We start from the raw sequence: 15,385 nt of genomic DNA, 5'->3' as shown, positions 1-15,385 counted from the left end.
TTGTTTATAGCGCAAAAAGTAAAAATCGCACAGGTGATCAAATACCACCAAAAGAAAGCTCTGTTTGTGGGAAAAGAAGGACGTCAAATTCGTTTAGGTACAGTGTCGCACGACCGCGCAATTGTCCCTTAAAGTCACGCAGTGCCGAATCGCAAAATAGGCCCTGGTCAAGAAGGGGGTAAAATCTTCCGGGGCTTAAGTGGTTAATTTGCAGGGATTTCATCTCACTTCCTGTTTTGCTTTGGGACAGAAAGTGACGGAATGTCTCCTCAATGGGACACAGACAGCAAAAAAAAAAACCCTCCCTTACTCTAGCCAAAATAAAAAAATATTGAAACTGGGATCATCATATCAAAGTTGGGCCATCAGACCTATAAAACTTAAGTGACGATTTGAACTGAAAAAAAAAAAAAAAAAAAGGACGGAATTGTGACTGAGCTTACCTGGTCCATATACGAGCCTAAACCCTCTCCTAGAGACAGTTGAATCACTGGTGAAGATGATCAGCATGGTGTTCCCCATGGATGTAATGGATGGTGGCAGTGTCTGCCCACAAAAGACATTCTGGTATGCGATAAAAACATACTGTGCACTGTAGATATAAAGCTTATCAGGACAGTCGCTATTCATGTTACCGTCTACATCAAAACTTGTGGAGGTGATCTTAATCTGAAATGAAACGGAAGCAAATGTAATATTTTAGGTATCTTGTATAGAGATATCGGACAAAAAGACAGGACAAAATTGAAAAATACGATTGAAATATAGAAATAGAAGGATGAGAGAACAAAAATAGGAAGTAAATATTTTTTTCCATTAAAGCGGTATTAAGCCCAAAATCAAAAATGTAATATTGCAGTTTACTCATCTTTAGAATGAAGGAGAACAGGGGGCACATTTAGATAGTATCAGTCTAGGGGGAGGGGAGTGTTAGCACTAGTAGATTTAACCAGTGCCGGGACAAGGCCATCCAGCGCCCAAGGCAAAGGTGCCAAACTGCGCCCCCCCCTCCCTTAGGGTTAGGTTCAGGATGCCCCTATCCCTGCAATAAACTATTGTGCCCAGGGCAGCTTCCTCTCCTGCCCCCCCTTGTCCCATCCCTGGACGCGCCCAAACCTCACATGATACCACAGTGCCCAGGGCAGCGGGTCCTCTTGCCCCCCCCCCTGACCCATCCCTGGATGCCCCCAAACCTCACATGATACCATAGTGCCCAGGGCAGCGGGTCCTCTTGCGCCCCCCCCTGACCCATCCCTGGATGCCCCCAAACCTCACATGATACCATAGTGCCCAGGGCAGCAGGTCCTCCTGCCCACCCCTTGTTCTACCCCTGGATGCCCCCAAACCTCACATGATACCACAGTGCCCAGGGCAGCCGTCCCTCCTGTCCACCCCTTGTTCTACCCCTGGATTTAACTACACTAACAAATTAAAGCCAAACTCCAGTTAACGCTTTATAGGCAGTAACAGCAAACTATTTTTTCTTCCTTTTGGGATAAAGGTTTTACATAAATAAACAAAAGCTGAACATTGTATTAACCCCTGCCAGCGGTAAATAGTTTGTCTCATCTCTGTAACTGAACGAGAGGTTGTTCTTTTGAAAAGCAACAGACTTACTGGCCAGATCACCAGATAGAAATACAAGAAAGAAAGCCTAAAAAAATTAAAATAATGCAGCTGTTACATAGATGAATTGGTAAGCTGCAATACAAGAAATGTTTCCTTTTGGATTTAACACAACTTTAACAAAACATTTCGATTCTGCTTTGGCATGGTTTGGCACATAGCAAATTAGATAGAGTATTTGGGTAATTATCCATTATACATAAAATTTGGATATATTGCACATCCTTACCTTGGAGGTGGTGGTGATGTTCCAGTAACAGAAGGCGTTATTGGGGTAGTTGTTTGGGAAGTTGGGGGAAGTGATAACTCCCTGTGGGTCGGTCAGCACGCCACCACAAGCTGGAAGAGAAAACATCTCGTTATAACACAGCTATACTATGTATTTGTCTCAATTTTCAACTGCCGGCTTATATAAAAAAAATTTAAACCCGCAGTAAATTTGTAAAAACCTGTAACCCAAGGATGCAGCTGGATAGCAGGCACCATGAAGGACTGCAACCACAAATGGTGTGGCAGGGGCAGACTGGAAACTTTCAGCCCAGGGGGCAAGTACAAACCAGAGGCCCATGGAGCAGTGACTCGGCCCCCTTCCCACTCTCCCTCTTCCTGTTCTCCTCCTGACCCTCATTCCAGGCTGAAGCTCCACTCCCGGTACTCTCTACTCACCGGCTGAATCCCATTTCCCAACCTGGCCAGTTGGGGGGAGCTGGGACAGCTTGGTTGGGGCTGGCCGTGGGGAGGAGAGTCTCCAGTGAGGCATGGAACCGGCCTCTGCTCAGACACAGTTTACACCATCCATGCTGGGGGGGGGGGGGGTTAGGGGGATTTGCGCTCTGTCCTTGTCTTCATCCCACACTCAATATGTCAGTGGTGGGGACTTTTTACTTCTCTTCACCAGGAATCCTTTAGGCATGTCTGTGGCAGAAGCAGTGCAGCCTTTTTAAGGGGGGAACATAGTGGCCCAGGGTGCAATTGCCCCCCTGCCCCCTGGCCCAGTCCTCCCCTGTGGTGTGGTATGGCAAAGTCCTCATAGCTTTGCCAGAGTTCACCAAAGTTCCTATGCAAGAAAAAAAGTCACAACAATCTAACCATAATAACATTCCTGCTGAAGAATATCCACATCCATACTGTTGTACTGGGCCCGGCCCCATCAGCTAAGCAGGGGGGCCAAGGGCAGCTTTATTGTTTGTTTCTGCCTTAATGAATAAATGGGTTTTACTAGACCACACCCTCACTCCTACTTGCTTAACAGGGCTTAAATTACATTTCCCTAGGCCCCCATCAGGTTAACAGAGGGGCTCGGGAGGTGAGAGCAGAGAAGGGACATTTTTTGTTCATTTTCAGGGTGTAGGTGGATAAAGTCAGTGCTGCTTTTCTGCTGCACTCTGGGGGGTAGGTGGGGTGTTGGAATGGTAGGGCTGGGGGGCCCGTCAGGAGGGCTGCATTGGGCCCTATGATTTCTAACAGCCCTCCAGCTGTGCATGGTAGCCAATCAACTTCTAACTTCAGCTTGTTAAACTAAGCTTTGACAAAAAAAAAAACTTGGAAGCTGATTGGTTTCTATGCAGACCTGCACCAAATTTTGCACTCCCAGCTTTAGTAAATCAACCCCATTGCACACTTGTACACAATGCTTAGGAGCATTAGTTATCCTTTGGATGCAGACCTTACACCTTTAAATTTTCAAGTAATACTGACGTTGGTTGCATTACTTTCATTTATTGTGCTATGTGTGGTCACCTTAACCAAAAACATCTGATAACACTACCACTGTTCTAGTGCAGTATGGGTCGTCTTAGACCTCCTACACGCTACTAGTATTTTTTCGTTCAACCCAGCAAAGCTGAACGAAAAAAAAACCTGACAGCTCAAGAGGAGCCACTGTACTAACTATGCAATATTGGTACAACCATCTCCCCTGCTATGCTATTGTGTTCTGACAGGGGTATGCCCCCCCCCCCCCCGCCAGAACACTCTGGTTAGCGCTGATCGGGAGCCAATCAGGAGATCTTTTTTGGTCATGCCCCTTCGACAGAAGTCGGCTGAACGGCTGGCTTCTGTCAGACCGGCTGCAGTACACAATGGCGGAATGTCAACCAGTTTTTATTGAACCGGCCGATGGTGCCCGACATTTAGCCCGTGTGCACTAGGCTACCCTGTCAGCAAGAATAGGTTGTAAAAAATTCAGAACCTGTGATAAAAAATTCTCTATACTCATCTGGTTGTAATCCTGCCTTTTGGTCATCACCAGCAGCTTAAAGTTTTCCACACTTTCTGGTGTGTTCATTATCTGCTCCTCCACCGAATGTCACAAGTTAGCCCGTAGTTTGTTTGTATCTCTTACCTCCTTGCTGCTATCTTCACATGTGGTGTTTGGCTGCTCTGTTCTCCTATGGGCGTCGCCTGCTCCACTGTGGGTTATATCCTGTTCCTGTCTATTACTTCCTGGGTCACCTCCCTGTGTGCTTCCCTATATATATACACATGCTCAGTGCTCTGCTCCTTGCTTGAGCAACATCGCTGTTCTCTGAGCTCCCATCCCTGTAACCTTGGCTATTGTATCTGATCTCCTGTGTACCGACCCGGCTTTGTTTCTCCCACTATGTATGTCTGCTGCCTGTCCTGACCTCAGCTTGTCTCTTGGATATCCTTGTAGTCTCCTGTTTACACTGCACACGCCAGCGGTCTCCACATCTTCAGCTGGGCCTACCTGGGGGCCGCGACCTGGTTCCAGTCTGCTGCAAGTCCATCCCCACCACCAGGGGCCCTGGTGAAGAAGCAGGCTTAGACTCCGCGCCCTGGGGAATCCTGAGCTAGGGATCTATAAGGGCTCACTACCACCGACCCATTGACACCGAACACTGTAATTTCTCCCATTGGCTTGCACATCACTACAGATACCTTTCAGTTTTCGGACCTGTGCTGATTTCGAGTTGTACCCTGGGTGCCGCCATGGGGGCATGCAGGTCTGAGTGTCCGGTTACCCCCCCCCCCCCCTCCACAACTCCTGGGGAGAATTTGGTGGTCCTTTGGGCGTTTCGGCCTGATATTCTGGAATACCTTTTGAAGATGTACTAAGTCTATGTGCTCACTTATTGGAGTTCTTTCTATATATACTTGGTTTTCTCCTCCAATTATACAATAAACCGTAAGTCCGAAGTATGAGGAATTTTTTTTTTTTTTTAATTTGTTTGCTTTAATTTTCAGATATCTATCTGTGCCTCTCCTGAGGAAGCAATTTGTCTTGTGAAACACGTAGAGAAGAGAAAATCAGCACAGATTATTCAATTTGATGAAAGGTTTTCAATTTCCATTGTTCTATTGCTGTTTTTCTATGTACTTCTGTTGTTGACAACCATGGTTGACAATATGTTTTTAAATGTTTGTAATATTCTTTGTTTTGTACAATACATTTTTTCTTATTTATTTTACATTTTCGTGGTGTATCTCGATAAAAGTCCCATGGACAATACATTTTGTTTTTGTGGGTATAATTTGCGACTGAAGCATGCCCGTATCTCATGCATACCAGCTCCACCATGTGCAAGCAAACAGGAAGAGCTTTTGCACATTGTGGAGACTGAATGGATAAATACATGTGAGCAACAAAGAGATGGTCTTTCAACCAACAGGCCACCATATAAGCAAGTCTCAAAATTCTTCTAACAGATATACAATCTTTTTAGGGATCCTGTATTTACAGGGTCACATAATACTGTAAAGGCAATACTATTTTGAATTTTCTACATTTTTGTACACCTGACCCACTTATGTGATGTGCTTGCAGTACTTAAATATTCATATCAGGGTATAAAGAATCTGTCACTTTGCCTATTCCTTATGGATAGGGAGGTGCATGTGACCTCTTCCACAGATGCAAGACTCAGGGCTGAGTGGCCAATAAGGCCCAAACACTGCCATATGGGAGGAGGTGGAAAACATTTCAGTGTGTAAGCTCTGACAAATTTTACCATAGAGTTTGAACTCCTGACACCGGAGGAAAGGAGCATTGGGGGAATGCAGTTAGTGAGTATCACTGGGAAGCGGAGGAGTTCTTGTCATTTTGTTCTAAATAGGCTAAAGGCTAAAAAAGGATGGCTCCCATCACTGCATATTGAGTCGAATACACCGCTCCATCTTGGAAATGCCAATCATACAGGTGCATCTCAAAAAAATTTGAATATCATCAAAAATTGTATTTATTTCAGTAATTCAATTCAAAAAAAGAAACTCATTTATTATATTGATTCATTACACACAGAGTGATTTATTGCAAGCATTTTTTTTTTTAATTTTGATGATTATGGCTTACAGCTAGTGAAAACCCAACATTTAGTATCTCAGAAAATTAGAATGTTGTGAAAAAGTTCAATATTGTAGACTCATGGTGTCACACTCTAATCAGCTAATTAACTCAAAACACCTGTAAATGTCTCTATTATGGCCCGAATACACGATTAAAATATCGCCCGATCCTTCGACCACCGACTTTTGAAAAAGTATTTGTTGGTCGAAAACGTTGCCAACATACACGGTCCGAATATTGGCCGACCGTTGCCCACCGACCATCGAAACAGTCGAATCAAAAAATATTTCCGGGCATGAGTGATGAGGTTATACAGATTTCAAATGAACGACCTCAACACCAACGTAAAGAATATCGTTCATTCGCAAACGAGACGACAGAATTTTTCGGGTTTTTCAAACTGTATTTTTCGTTCACAATATCGATATCGCTCACTGATGGCTGGGCATTAACGAGTAGAATATCGGCCGATCGCTCGCTGAACGAAAATTTTCGGCCGATTTTCTTATCGTGTATTCGGGCCATAAGTCTGGTTCAGTAGGTTACACAATCATGGGGAAAACTGCTGACTTGGCAGCTGACCAGAAAACAGTCATTAATACCCTCCACAAGGAAGGTAAGTCACAAAAGGTCATTGCTAAAGAAGCTGGCTGTTCGGAGTGCTGTATTTAAGCTTATTAATAGGAAGTTGAGTGGAAGGAAAAAGTGTGGTAGAAAAAGGTGCACAAGCAACAGGGATAAACACAGCCTTGAGAGGTTTGTGAAGCAAACGCCATTCAGGAATTTGGGGGAGATTCACAAGGAGTGCACTACGGCTGATGTCAGTGCTTCAAGAGCCACCACACACAGAGATATCCAAGACGTGCTACAACTGTCGCATTCCTTGTGTCAAGCCACTCCTGAACCACAGAAAACATTAGAAACATCTTACCTGGGCTAAGGAGAAAAAGGACTGGGCTGTTGCTCAGTGGTCCAAAGTCCTCTTTTTCGAATGAAAGTACATTTTGCATTTCATTTGGAAATCAAGGTCCCAGACTCTGGAGGAGGAGAGGAGAAGCACAGAATCCAAATTGCATGAGGTCCAGTGTGAAGTTTCCACGGTTTCAGAGATGATTTGGGGAGCCATGTCATCTGCTGGTGTTGGTCCACTGTGTTTTATCAAGTCCAAAGTCAGCGCAGCCCTCTACCAGGAAATTCTAGAGCACTTCATGCTTCCCTCTGCTGACCAGATTTATGGAGATGCTGATTTAATTTTCCAGCAGGACTTGGCACCGCCCACACTGCCAAAAATACCAATACCTGGTTTCATGATCATGGTATCACTGTGCTTGATTGGCCTGCAAACTCACCTGGCCTAAACCCCATAAAGAATCTGTGGGGTATTATCAAGAGGAAGATGAGAGACCCAACAATGCAGAAAGGATGAAGGCTGTTATCAAAGCAACATGGATTTCCATAACACCTCAGCAGTGCCACAGGCTGATCACCACCATGCAACGCCGCATTGATGCAGTATATCATGCAAAAGGAGCCCAACCAAGTATTTAGTGCATACTATACTTTACACGGATATTATTTTAGGAAGCCAACATTTCTGTATTAAAAATACTTTTTTTTTTCTTATTGGTCTTATGTAATATTCTAATTTTCTGAGATACTGAATTTTAGGTTTTAACTAGCTGTAAGGCATAATCATCAAAATTAAAAGAAATAAAAACTTGCATGTAATGAATCTATATAATACTGTATATGAGTTTCACTTTTTGAATTACTGAAATAAATAACATTTTTGATGACATTCTAATATTTTGAAAGGCACCTTTATAGCCACTCTGGCCATAACTAGGGATGATCGAACTTTTCAAAAGTTCGGTTCGACCAGAACACCCGAACTTCCCGAAAGTTCAGCCCGGATTTCAGAACCCCATTGAAATCAATGGGACCCGAACTTCGGTAATCAAAAAACACAATTTTGAAGCCCTAAAACCCAATAAATGCCCCTAAATAGTGCCTAGGGTTCTGGGTCATGCCCCAGGGACTATTAATCACACAAAAAAAGTTCTTAAAAATTGTCATTTTTGATAGAGAGCCAATTATTGAAAAAATTATTGAAAAAAAAAAAATGAGATTTCTTTGGATTTAGTGTCTGGGGGGTCTAAAAAGTGTACCTGTGAAGTTTCAGCTCTGTAGCATGTCCAGAACCAGAAAAAAAAAAGTTTGTTTGTATTAGAATTGCAATAGAACAGGATAGTGGCTCCGCTATTTTCACACCTTGCCGGTTTGTAGCAGGCGTTTTTTGGGCATTTTTTGGGGGTCTTTGGAGGCAGGCATAACATCAGAACTTCTGTGTAGGGGTATATATACACAAACACATGTATGTATATATACACATACACATATATAGGTGTAAAAGTAGCAGAACACTATGCTTGCGCTAATGAAATAATTAACACCCATATGGCTTCTCTCCTTTCACACCTATATGTGTGTTTGTGTATAAATACATATAAGTGTGTGTGTATATATACCCCTATACAGAATTTAAGATGTTTTGCCTGCCTCCAAAGAACCCCAAAAAATGCCAAAAAAAAACCGCCTGCTGCAAAAACACACCTGGGCGTTTTTGTAGCTGGCGTTTATTTGAGCATTTTTTGGGCGTCTTTGGAGGCAGGCATAACATCTGTACTTCTGTGTAGGGGTATATATACACACACACACATGTATGTATATATAGGTGTGAAAGTAGCAGAAACCTATGCTTGTGCTAATGAAATAATTAACACCCATATGGCTTCTCTGCTATAACACCTATATATGTGTATGTGTATAAATACATATAAGTGTGTGAGTATATATACCCCTATACAGAATTTCAGATGTTTTGCTTGCCTCCAAGCGTTTTTTTTGGATATTTTTTGGGGTTCTTTGGAGGCAGGCAAAACATTTGAGATTCTGTATAGGGGTATATATACACACACACTTATATGTATTTATACACATACACACATATAGGTGTTATAGCAGAGAAGCCATATGGGTGTTAATTATTTAATTAGCGCACGCATAGGGTTCTGCTACTTTCACACCTATATATGTGTATGTGTATATATACATACATGTGTGTGTGTATATATACCCCTACACAGAAGTTCAGATGTCATGCCTGACTCCAAACATGTCCTCAAAAAAGCCCTATAAACGCCTGCAACAAAAAGCAGGGTGACAGGGGCGAAGCCACTATCCGGTTCTATAAGTGTTCTAAGAGAAACAATCTTTTCTCTATAGCGGTCACCCTGAAATGGAAGGGTTTTGTCACCCTGCCATAGCAGTCAGAGTCAGTTTACCCTACACTACACTACGGTCACCCTGACACTTAACACTTTCCCTACAGAAACTAGATTTTTGAATCTAACTATAGTGGAAAATAGCACCCTAACTACATTAGATATCCCTTTCCTCACACTAATAATTGCTAATTGAAACTTTGAGAGCAGAAGTAACAGAACTGCTTCCACTCTCTTCCACAGCCCTGTATTAAAATGGTAGAGATTTGGCGGGGCTATCTTATATACTGGGGGGCGTATTCACTAATGATTGGCCTCTGGACCCCCTAGTCACTCCAATCACATTCCTAGCATTCTCCTGCCCCCTCAATTGGCTTTTACTGATGGTTCTGGTCCAATCACGGGCTTTTAAAGCCCAGTTCCTGTCCTATTGCATTTTGGTCGGTTCTGGTTGCCGAATTCCGAACTTTTTCAGCAAAAAGTTTGAAATGCGGCCGAATTTCAAACAGTCAATGTTCTGGTCGAACAGATGGTCGACCCGAACCATTCGATCATCCCTAGCCATAACAGCTGAACAAGTAGCTGGATAGAACTTTAAAAATATCTAAACCCAATCATAAATATAATTGTTATATAATTATTCTTTAAAGTGTATTTAAAGCAATTTTGTTTTCAGTTTTGGATAGATTAGTGAATGTTAGACACAATGGACAGCTTATTGCCATTTGTGTCCCTGCCGATAAGGTTCACAGCACTGTTTGTCAGCACTACTGTCCACTCTCACTAAAACCGAAATTGATGGCAAATCAAACATGTTAGAAGTCAGAATAAAGTGAATTTTTTTTTTTTTAACCCTCTCTACTCAACCAAAAAAACATTTTGGACATTAACACATACTTAAAGTCAACCTGACAAAATCTTACCATTGATACTTGGTGTTGTGGTGGTTGTTTGCGTTGTGGTGGAAGGTGGCGTTGTAGTGGTGGTGGTTCTTGTAGCTTGTGTTGTGGTAGTAGTAGTGGTACTTGGTGTTGTGGTGGTTGTTTGCGTTGTGGTGGAAGGTGGCGTTGTAGTGGTGGTGGTTCTTGTAGTAGTAGTGGTGGTTGTTTGTGTTGTGGTGGTAGTTGGAGTTCTTGTGGTGCCCAATGCTGTTAAGGAAAAGCAGAAGACATAAACCAGAAGCAATTTCAACATTAATCAGAAACAATTTAGATATAAATATATGAAGCTGAATGCCAGGCAAACCGCGAAATAGATGCAATGCAACTGTATTTCTGTCTATCAATTTCTGAGATTTACACAGCTCTGCCACACAGCACAGTCCCGTAGTCCTTGCTGGGGAGAGAGAGACCTCCTTTACAGGGACAAAGTTCAATGCAGGTACAGTTTACAATTAAGACAGAGCTGCATTCATTTACAGCTGCATAGGGTTCAGCTTTAAAGATAATTATTACCTGATGCTTTGCCAGTATGCATATTACAATCTACATGCATACACCAATCAACCATAACATTATCACCACTAAAATGTAAAGTGAATAACACTGATTAAGTTATTACAATGGCACATGAAAATGAGTGGGATATATTAGGCAGCAAGTCAACGTGTTGTCCCTGACGTTGATGTGTTCAAAGCAGAAACAATGTGCACTCAAAGGGATTTGAGTGACTTTGACAAGGGACAAATTATAACAGCTAAATGGAAAATAAAGAAATGAAAAATTTGCGCTTGGAACACACTACATATAAATTGGTTAAAAGAGAAGGCAGCCAACCATAAAGGTAAGATTACGCACCAATAAAATAAGATATAAAACAAGGTAGCGCCAATATGATTAAATCAGCACCAATGAATAGAGATGGAGTATAATTCATAAATCAACAATAATAGTAATAATAAAAGTCCATATAAAAAGGTGGAGGGAAGATATGTCCAGCACCAGTGAATAGAGGTAGAATATAATGCATAGATCACCCCGTGGGTATTCCAAGCTGCTTACCATATAAACATGTCCCCCAAATTATAGAGTGGTCATATAAGACAATTGTGGCAGATATTCAGCAGTAGTGGCACCAGATTGATGATGAATGGGCGACTTTCAGAATTTGAAGAGTGATGATGAAACGCGTAAGTCGGATCCCTATGTCGGACGACAGAATGCTTTGCACCGTGGTCTCTTCAGATTTGTTTATATGGCGATTTTCTACTGATTTTATGTAAGTGCATTTCTCAATAAATGTTATTTGATTTTGGGACATATTACACCATTCCAGTTTCCTTTTGTTCTGAGGTATTCGCTCTTTACCAAATGCTGAAAGTTGCCCATTCATCATCAATCTGGTGCCACTACTGTTGAATATCTGCCACAATTGCCTGATATGACCACTCTATAATTTTAGGGTTATGTTTATCCAGTAAGCAGTTTGGAATACCAACGGGGTGATCTATGCATTATATTCTACCTCTATTCACTGGTGCTGGACATATCTTCCCTCCACCTTTTATATGGACTTTTATTATTGTTGATTTATGAATTATACACCATCTTTATTCATTGATGCTGGATGTATCTTCCTTTCAACCGTATTATGGACTTTCATTGTTGTTGATTTAATCATATTGGCGCTACCTTGTTCTATAATGGCTAAATAACTGTGTGGAATGTTCCCAGTCTACAGTGGTCAGGACCTACCAAAAGTGGTGGAAGGAAGAAAAATAGGTGAACAGGCGACAGAGTCATTGCCAGCCAAGGCTCATTAATTCATGTGGGGAGCAAAGGCTAGCCCTTGTGGTCTGATCCATTAGAAGAGCTACTATAGCTCAGATGGCTGAAGAAGTTAATGCTGATTCAGGTAGAAAGGCGTTAGAACACATGGTACATCACAGTTTGTTGTGCATGGGGCTGCGTAGCCACAGACCGGTCAGGGTGCCCATGCTGACTTGTGTCCATAGCCAAAAGCCCCTACAATGGATATGTAAGCATCAGAGCTAGATCACAGGGCAATGGAAGAAAAGTGGCCTGATCAGATGAATTCAAGAATGGTTTGAGGAACACAACAATCAGTTCTAATTGTTGACTTTGCCTCAGATTCTCCAGATCTCAATCTTTTCGAGCCTCTGTGGGATGTGCTAGAAAAATAAGTCACATTCTGGAGGCCCCACCCCACAACTTATAGGACCTAAAGGATTTGCTACTGACAAATTGGTGCCAGATACAGTACCATCGCATACCTTCAAAGGTCTAGTGGAGTCCATAGCTTGATGAGTTATGGTGGGTGATCAAAATGTTATGGCTGATCAATGTATGTCACCAGCTTTTAGTAGTGTAACTGTCAAACACCCCTCTTGGAGATGGGGAGAAAAATCATAGCCCAATAAAGTAAGTAATGTATCCATTTAACAGGTATGTATCTTCCTGGAATACCATCTGACAAACATTGCTAGCGCCAAAATGCTAAGGGCAAAGTACAGAACCACATTGCAGCTAATCAGAACCGCCCTAAAAAAGTCCGGCTAGTGCAAGGTGGGTTGCAATTAGTTGTTAAGGTTACTGCACTTTCCTCTTTGATTGAAACTATTATAGAAAATGCATCCTTTTAGTATAGTTTAGTGTAGTTTTAGTTTGACAAAAACTTACAGCAGTTGTACAAGGTATTGATTTTTATGATATCCAGGCTACTCATGGCAAACCTCTGTCCAAAACTGACACTGCTGTCGGGAATGGCTTCCAGTGTAGGCATGCCATTTTTGGAGAAGGAAGAGCTGTAGGGAGGAAACCAAAAATTAGTAACTTAAAGTGATTGTAAATGCTCAATTATTTTTTCTCTTAAAATTATACATTTGTTATACTTATCTGCTCTGTGCAGTGGTTTTGCACAGAGCAGCCCCAATCTTCCTCTTCTTGGGTCCAATGCCAGCACTTCTGACTCCTCCTCTTCTCTGTGTGCCACCATAAGAAGCTGCTTCCTATTGTGGCATACCCACGGGCTCAATGCTGAGCCAATCTGTGGGTGTCTATATGCTCAGATCAGCCCCCCTCTTTCTACTCACAGGATTTGACTTTAGAATCGCATTAAGTTTGAATTGTCAAGCTATAGTCATCAACTATTTACACAATAGTAACAATCTTAAACAGTAAAAAGACATTAAAACAAGCCCTTACTGACCTCTCTAGCTGCAGGTACTGTGAACTAATTCAGTGTCCCAAAATTGCTGTATCACAAAGCATATTTTGTGAGCTTTTTTGTTCAACATAGAGATATTCAGGGCAATAGGCATTCAATTTTTTTTTTTTTTTTATTGCAACAATTCAACAAAGTGTAAAAGCATATAAAATCAGCCAATAATTGTTTTTTTGTGAACAATCAATGCCTTTAGAGCATGTTCAGGCGAAACAGCCATTGACTGATGGATTTTAAATTTTGCTCAATTGTCACATAAAGAATTTTGGAAGCTAAAGCATGGTACACACCAACAGCTCAAACTGATTTGTTGTATTCTGACAGGGGGACAGCGCCCCCACTAGAACACTCCGATCAGCGCTCTCAGCCATTGGCTTGGGTTAGAAGCCAGTTGGTTGCTGGTTTTCCAGCATGCTCGTCTGACAGAAGCCGGCCAAAAGGCTGGCTTTTGTCAGACCAACTGACATACACACAGGCCAAAGGTTGGACTTTTTTATTTAACCTTGCTAGCAATTGTGTGTGCATTGACATGTGATTTGGACCTGTCAAATTGCATGACATGTCACAAAATGAGGTTGAAGGATTGTAAGAGGTGCATGAAAGTCAGCCAGCCCCCAGTCTGATGTACTCACCCTCCAGTCTGTCACCAACCAAATAAAACCTGTCTCTTGGTACAAAGAACAGGAGTTTAGTTGACACACATTTGCAAACGCATGTGAAAGCTGCAGAGCCACTTCACGGCACCCTGTTATATCTGCAGTCCTACGCTCTTAATTTAGTGTCCTCACACTGGAGGCAAATGGCCGCTAATGGGTGGATGGGGGAACAGGTGAGAGGGAGACAGCCCAACCTCCCCCAACCCATCCCCATCCACAGCTGGCTGTTGTCTCAAAGACTCAAATAATTAGGTTTATTACCATGATGCAAACTGGAAAAGACCAGCTGAAAAGCATTACACCTCCATCCCCTTGGTGGATGCAGCATATAGATAGGAAGGGATTTTATGTATGGGGCATGGCCTGTAAAGCACACTGCCTTTGAAATCCCTAATTTCCTTTTGGGACTTTATGTGAGACAAGCAGGTCATGCTATTGGTCTCCATCCCTGTATACGGAAAACACTAAGGTCAAATCAAAACTGCATCCACCAAAAACGCACGGAAATCGCACGGTGGGACTTTATATGAGGCACCAAGCTGTAAGCAAGGCGTCTCCATCCCAGGTTAAACCTAATTATTTGAGTCTTTGAGACAACAGCCAGTTGTGGATGGGGATGGGTTGGGGGAGGTTGGGCTGTCTCCCTCTCACCTGTTCCCCCATCCACCCATTAGCGGCCATGTGCCTCCAGTGTGAGGACACTAAATTAAGAGTGTAGGACTGCAGATATAACAGGGTGCTGTGAAGTGGCTCTGCAGCTTTCACATGCGTTTGCAAATGTGTGTCAACTAAACCCCTGTTCTTTGTACCAAGAGACAGGTTTTATTTGGTTGGTGACAGACTGGAGGGTGAGTACATCAGACTGGGGGCTGGCTGACTTTCATGCACCTCTTACAATCCTTCAACCTCATTTTGTGTTTTGTTCTAGGGATGGAGACGTCGGGCAACACCAACTTGGGTCTCATATAAAGTCCCACCCAGTCCAATATGTTTAATTGCATGACATGTTGCACCAGTGTGAATGGGGGGCTCGGTCCTCTTGTTAATCCCAATGACATTATACCATAGACAGACACTCTAGACACAGAGACATTTTTTCTCCCCTTTTTTTCTTAGTTGGCCCTGTATTGTACTATGGGACAGTATGTACTCTGCTCTTTAACTTCAGTTTGCCACGATGTGCCAAAACGAATTGCACAATCTGCAACCATTACCTTAATTTTGGGATGGCATACTATACGTACCGCTGGTAGCCCTACCCACTGCTTCACCCCTAATACCACATCCTCAGGCACACTAATTTTAAAAAGTTCCCAGTTATGATTATGAGG

The 15,385-nt window shown here is 42.5% G+C and overlaps 1 pseudogene across 1 annotated transcript in view; it reads right to left on the bottom strand.

The window, feature by feature from the left end:
- Window positions 1-15,385, bottom strand: part of LOC309558573 (astacin-like metalloendopeptidase) — an 84,281-nt pseudogene that overhangs the window by 25,761 nt on the left and 43,135 nt on the right. Inside the window, exons 8-11 of the transcript in view lie at window positions 12,855-12,979; window positions 10,140-10,364; window positions 1,856-1,965; window positions 444-669 (exon numbers count right to left, since the gene is read on the bottom strand). The product of the transcript in view is annotated as an astacin-like metalloendopeptidase (transcript). The remainder of the gene's footprint in view (window positions 1-443; window positions 670-1,855; window positions 1,966-10,139; window positions 10,365-12,854; window positions 12,980-15,385) is intronic.

Source organism: Pelophylax lessonae (genome assembly GCF_965119305.1).
Source record: "Pelophylax lessonae genome assembly, chromosome: 6".
Taxonomy (NCBI): domain Eukaryota; kingdom Metazoa; phylum Chordata; class Amphibia; order Anura; family Ranidae; genus Pelophylax; species Pelophylax lessonae.
Note: the sequence above shows the minus strand (reverse complement) of the source record. Positions and strands in the feature narration are given on the sequence as shown.